Here is a 6,786-nt window from a genome sequence, read left to right as displayed (position 1 = left end):
TTATTTGAGTTATTTTCATTAATTCATATTAATTTTAATATTGATCCAAAAAATATGGGACTTTCACCAAAAATTCTCAAATATTTTTCTTTCATTTTCTGAATTAAAATTATTTTTTGGATCAATATTAATATTTTTCATGATTTAATTGTTTTTGTGTATATTTTTAATTGTTTAAAAATACTTTTAAGTTTCCAAAAATAATGAAATTTTTTCTCCAAGGTCCTTTGACCTTGTTTGACCTATGATAAATCTCTTGGCCATCTATTTGGTGTTTTGAAGAGGTTTTAGGATTTTGACCAACCATAATTTAATTTAATGTATTTTTAATTGATTTTTATTTGTTTAATTGCAAATGAATTGCGTTGAGCTATTTTTATTGACCTGTTGAGTTTGAATATTATTGTTAAGCCTTGGTCAAGGTTGATTTGACTTTGTTGGATTAAAATCATTGGATTTAGGGGATTGATGAAATATACATTTCATCTCCCAAAATGAATGAATGATTTTAATTTGATAAAAATCCTCCTTTAACCAATTTGTGTTGATTTCATTTCCCCTCCCTCTTCATCTTAATCCCATTCTATCCCTATCCATTTTATTGACCTATGATATCTCTATATCCTAAGGCTAGTTGATTGCAAAATCAACATAAGTATGGATGATATTAGATCCACCATTTTGCCATTTTCTTTTAAGTGTGGTATGTTTTAGGAGTATGGTTCATAATACCATATCTCTAACATGCCTTAACACTAAAATTTCTATTGCCCAACCTCAAATAGTTGTGACTTCTACATAAGTTCAATTACGTTTGCTTAACATTGCGCTAAATTTTGACCCAAAAGGCATAGCATACTAGTAACCTTTTGCACTTTAAATTCAAGTCTTTATTCATTTGCCATTATTCATACCATTTAACATGTTTACTATAATTCCATTTTCACTTTGCTCACTTGAGCCATACCTTGTGATTATATTGTGATTGTATATACTTGTTTGTGTGTTTTTGTTTGTGTTTGTGGTCTTTTGACCTTAATGTACATAATAACAACAAAAACCCTAAAAAATATTTGTGTGGACTGTTGGATTTGATCTGAGATATTGGACTTAGAATTAGGCAACATTCCATATGCAAAAGGACTTGGCCAATGCCAACTTTTCTGAAACCAAGTGCTTGTGAAGAAAACTTTCATCTGATGCAAGTATTGAGACCCCTTTTGAGTTCATCTACTACATGGTCTTGATGAAGTTGTTACTTTGAACCTGTGTCTAATGCCTATCTCTGAGCCATTCAAGGAGTATGTCATCTGATACAAGGGAGATTATGAAGAAGATCATGGAGTTGTTAAGCTTGGATGTGGCTATCTTTATTTGATGCCTTGTTCTTCACCTTGCTATTGTGTGTATTGATATTGCTTGATCCTAAAGTCCAAGGGAAAACTAGGTTTTTGTATGACATTCTTGTCTATTGGATTGCATCCCATTGGTCAGATCTTTTCAACTCTTAACTTTTATGTTTTGCTTAGGATTAGTCTCTTCGTCTCCTCCCACTTATTTAATTTCAAATCTCTCCCTCCTTTTAAAACCTTCTTTTCTTGTGTTTTCTAAACTATGACTTGGTTACAAAATTAGAAACTTTGGCCTTATGCCATTGCATTTTCAAACTCTTTTCTTAATCAAACTTGTAAATGAACTTAACCATACTTGACTTAAAATTTCAAAAAAAAGACAAAAAGAACTAACACTCATTCAAACTCTTTTATCCCCTTTTGTGCCTCTTTCAAACTTAAAATTTTATTAAAAGCAACTCACTCACTTTGAAATTGTTACCACGAACTACGAGGTTTTAATCCCTCATTTTATGTTGGTACGTAGGCACAAGTCCGAAGGTCTTGTCAAACATAAAAATATAATTAATAAATTCTTTTCTCATCCCCACACTCTATTTTATTGCAAACATATTTTATACCAAAACTCATGTACACACAAAAAAGTGCTCCCTAGGAGTACCTAGGACACTTTGGGTGCTAACACCTTCCCTTTGTGTAACCAACCCCCTTGCCTGTAATCTCTAGCATTTAAATAGTTTTTATTTGAAAGCATCTTACCTTTGGGTTTTGTTCGTACTTTTCCCTTTTCCCTTGGAAACAATAAAAGCGCGGTGGTGACTCTGGTTTAATTGATGTTAAGTTTATCCATAGCTTAATGGTCATGAATTTACCGCTACACCTCTCTCCTTCTATGTGTCAGAATGATGTCAGGTGGCTCACCATAATGTCTTCTTCACCTTTCTCAACTACCAGTTTGTTGTTAATTAGAAGTTCCAGCCTTTGGTGGAGCATTGAAGTAACGGCTCTGCCCGAATGTATCCATGGTCTTCCAAGTAAGCAACTGTAAGCTAGGTGTATGTCCATCACAAAGAAGATAATGAAGAAAGTATGAGGTCCAATTTTGATGGGAAGATCTACTTTACCAATTACGGTCCGTCTCAACCCATCAAATTCCCTTACCACTAGCTCAAATGGTTTCATCACAAGTCCTTCAATGGTCAGTTTTGCAAGAGAACTCTTGGGAATCACGTTGAGAGAGGAACCAGTATCCATCAAGACTCTTGATAGCATAGTATCTACACACTTAATGGAGATGTGCAAGGATTTATTATGGTTTCTTCCCTCAGCGGGGAGCTCTTCATCATTAAATCACAGGCTCATACTGGTAGCTATGTTATTAACTACTCCCTCGAGTTGGCACATGGAGATCTCCTGCGGTACGTGAGCAGCTTTTAGAAAATTGACCAAGGTATCACGATGTGCTTCAGAGCATATAAGCAGAGTCAACGTAGAGATCTTTGATGGAGTTTGGTTGAGTTATTTGACCACTCGATAATCATTTCTTTTTATGATGCGCAAGAATTCGTCTACCTCATTGGTTGGTAGAGAATCCTGCATCTGCTGGGCATTATCAATTTGTTTTCCTTTGTCTTGGGTCAAAAGACCACTATTATAATCTGGGAGAGATGTGAGAGCAAATATTCTATCGCTTATAGTGACCCCGTCGGTGCCACCTACACTGATTATTGGTCTGTTGGACGTCATAGGGTTTCCTTGGATCTTTTAGCCATTGATATAGAATATGGAGCCATACGCCCATGGGACTGCCTTGGTGCCATTATAGCAAAATGCCGTTGGGGCTGTTATTACCATCAGAGTGATGGGAGTTGTTGAGAGGGTCATTTGAGAAAGATTATATCGACTCTGCAAAGGTAGGACTTCATCATACGATATTTCGAGAGTGGATACTTCTTCAATCTTGGAAGGGAAGTCTATTAACAGAATCCCTTGGTCCATCAGGTTTTGTATGACGGTCTTCAGAAATTCATAGTGTTGTGGGCCAATCAAACATTGTTCACAAGTCGTTGTGCAAACTGGAAATGTGTCACTTTTCATTAACACATTCTTGATCTCGACCAGTGATGTTTTCAATTCATCGACAGAGGTTATCAGTCTTCGTCCATTATCCATTTCTACCATGTTCACATTCATCTTGTTGTGAGGAGGCATGGTATTATCGTTTATATTCGGGTCGTTGGGCGCGAACGTAATTGCCATTGAATTAATTAAGTCATGCACTTTTTACCTCAAAGCCTTATAATCAATGGAATATTCAGGAGCTCCGGAGTGGAATTCACAATGGGCATTCACATTGTAGCCGGAAGGAAGAATTGCTGGAGGGGGTCCAAACTACCTTAATTGTACAAGTGATCCTCTTAAAAGATATGGTAGAATGTGACTTTATGGCATCATAACCTGATCAAACCTTGTTTCAGGTCTTCTTTGTCTTTACTGCTATTGTTGTTGATATTGTTGTTGTTGTTGTTGTTGTGGTTGATAATGTTGTTGTTGTTGTTGTTAAGGTTGATGATAGTGTTGTTGTTGTTGTTGAGGTTGAAATGGAATAGTAAAATATTATTGTTGTGATTGTTAAATGGGAGCCATGATAACTACTTGTTGATATGGAACACAGTACATCAGGGTCCTAGTTCAGATTACTATTGTTGCGTTGGTCTCTCATTCTCTCTTCTTGCCATAGGAAACAAAAGGTTTCTTTACCACATCAGAGGTACTTGCGGAGTTTTGGATTTTACCCATCTTGATCATGTTTTTGATTCTCTTTCCAGCCAAAACCAGGTCAGAAAAGCCTGAGGATGTATTTCCTACCATCCTGTCGTGATATGGGCCTTGCAAGTTACCCATGAACATGTCCACCAACTCTCTTTCAAGCAACGAGGGTTATACTCTAGCTGCTAGGTCTCTCCACCTCGAAGCATACTCCTTGAAGGTCTCCTCAGACTTTTGCATTAGATTTTGCAACTACGTGCGATTTGGTGCCATAACAGTATTGTACTAATAATGTTTGAGGAACGCTTCAGCCATTTCTCTCCAGGTGTGAATATGGGCACCCTCTAGCTACATGTACCAATCCAACGATGCTCCGCATAATGAATCTTGAAAAAGTGCATAAGGAGTCGGTCATTGTCGGAATAGGCGGCCGTTTTCCGACAGTGGGGTCTAATATGGATTATGGGATCACTGGCCCCCTTATACTTCTCAAAGTCAGGGACTTTGAATTTGGCAGGGATAATCACACCCGGAACCAAGCACATTTGGGCGGCATCGATACCCAAGACATTGGTACTTTCCATCGCCTTTAGCTTTTCTTCAATAGCCTTGACTTTCTTCTCCACTTCGTTAGTTGTGGTACTAAAAGCTTCATACAGGGCGGCAATCCTAGGCCTGAAGAAAGCATCCTAGTTGTCGTCTATCTCAACAATGGGATTGAGAGTAGGTGGAGGGACACCTCCGGGTGCACCTATATGAACTGGAGGTTTTCCTTGAGGAGGAACTGGATTCTCCACCATAGGAGGATTGGGAGGAGGATTAGCAGCGTTAGCATGCTGATTCATTTCCTCTTGTATTTTAGCCATGATTTCTTGTCCTCTAGCGACTTCTTGAATTGTCTCCAGCAACTGCTCCATTTGGGACCTTACTTCTTCTCGGAGCGCGGATTGGTTTTGTTTGAGTTGATCCATGACGGCTTGCTGATGTCGGCGCATGTTGTATCGGGAATTCAGTTTAGAGGTGTCGGTTCTGATCAAGGAAAATGGTGGACGGATGAGTTTTTTTATTTTATGTTTTGAAAATGCACATGATACATGAATATTTGTTTTTTTTTTGTTAATGCAAATCTCTTTAGTTATTCATGTTGTTTATTGCAAGAAATACTTAACGATTTACATTTGCAATTAAATATAAAGGAAAACACACAGAGTGAATCACAAAAGCTTTATTCATCCTTTGAAGAGAACCATATGAATTACAAATACATGGAAATTGCAAAGTACAAGTGATTGAGACAAATAAGCAGACTAAATGTTGACCCTAAAAGTGATCCCTTGAGACTTGCGAAGAGCCTCAATGTCAGTGACGAGCTCGGCCATTGTCTTCTTGCAGAATTTGACGAAATGGAAGTCCTCTTTAGGGGTGTTATCAGGGCACATGATTAGATCAACCTCATTCAACTTATCGGGAAAGTCTTGGAGGGCATAGTTAGTCAGCACTGTCATGTTGGCATACTTGTCTCTCCACTCATTATAGAGGGTTTGGAGGTTGTGGATGATCTCATCCCTTTGAGCAATGACAGATTTTGCCCTATGGCATCTCTCCTCCCAATATCTGCAAATGTTCTGTAATTCCACGTATGCCTGATCGTAGATTCCCACCTTCAGGTTCTTGATTTGCTCGCAAGCTCGTTTAAGGTTGAACTGCTCACATGAGAAGTTTTTGTGAACTTTCTATTATAACAAGATTTTGGTTCTCCAATTCATCTCTAAGTTTTTATGATAACAAAGAGTGAAACATTTTGGTATCCTAATAAAATTCTTTAAGTGTGCAAGACTCTAACAAAAAATGAATCTGATGAAACAACATTTGACGTCACACAAAATCCAAAATAGTTGACTCAGAGTAAAAGGTATTAGTTATGATGCTAAAGACAACGATGTCTAAAAGAATCACCCACAAAATCTATCATCTGAAGACTCTGGAAACTCTGCATATGAAGACATCTGAAGGATCCCAAATATGAAAGCTCTGAAGATCCTTACATAAGAAGAATGTCTAATTGGAGATCAGTAAGGAACCTCTGAAGAAGACACAATAGACAACTATCTGAAGAATATAAGATCTGAGAAAAGAATCTGAATTCCGTGCACTCTGAATCACGTCCTACAGATCAGAATCAAGAACTTAACAAAAAAGTATTCCAAATATGGTATGAATCTCTATATGGATCATACTTAATACTCTCCAAAACTCCTATGGAAAGGATAATAAAATTAATATCATTAAGTCCCGTAATTGGCAAGATATCAACATCAATGCTCCATTCAATGGTATCATCTCCAAGCACTATAAAAAGGCCCAACTATCATCATACCAACATATGAAGCTATTACACAAGAACTTTGCATATCAAAATCAAGTCATACACTAAATTCTTGTTTTACGTTATCACACGAGTTGTTGCTCTAAGTGTGATCTTTGATCATTGTTCTTACTGTGTTCATATTGCTTATCTAGAAGCACTAAACACTTTCTTGTGATTCTAAAATAGTTGTTGTAAATTTCCTCAAGTGGCTTGTGAAGCCTATAGAGTTGAGAGGGCTAAGAGATAAGTGTACTCTTAGACGTTTGTTGTAATCTTTCTAGATTATTGGATTAAGTA

Source organism: Lathyrus oleraceus, chromosome 6, assembly GCF_024323335.1.
Source record: "Lathyrus oleraceus cultivar Zhongwan6 chromosome 6, CAAS_Psat_ZW6_1.0, whole genome shotgun sequence".
In the NCBI taxonomy this organism is placed as follows: domain Eukaryota; kingdom Viridiplantae; phylum Streptophyta; class Magnoliopsida; order Fabales; family Fabaceae; genus Lathyrus; species Lathyrus oleraceus.
Note: the sequence above shows the minus strand (reverse complement) of the source record.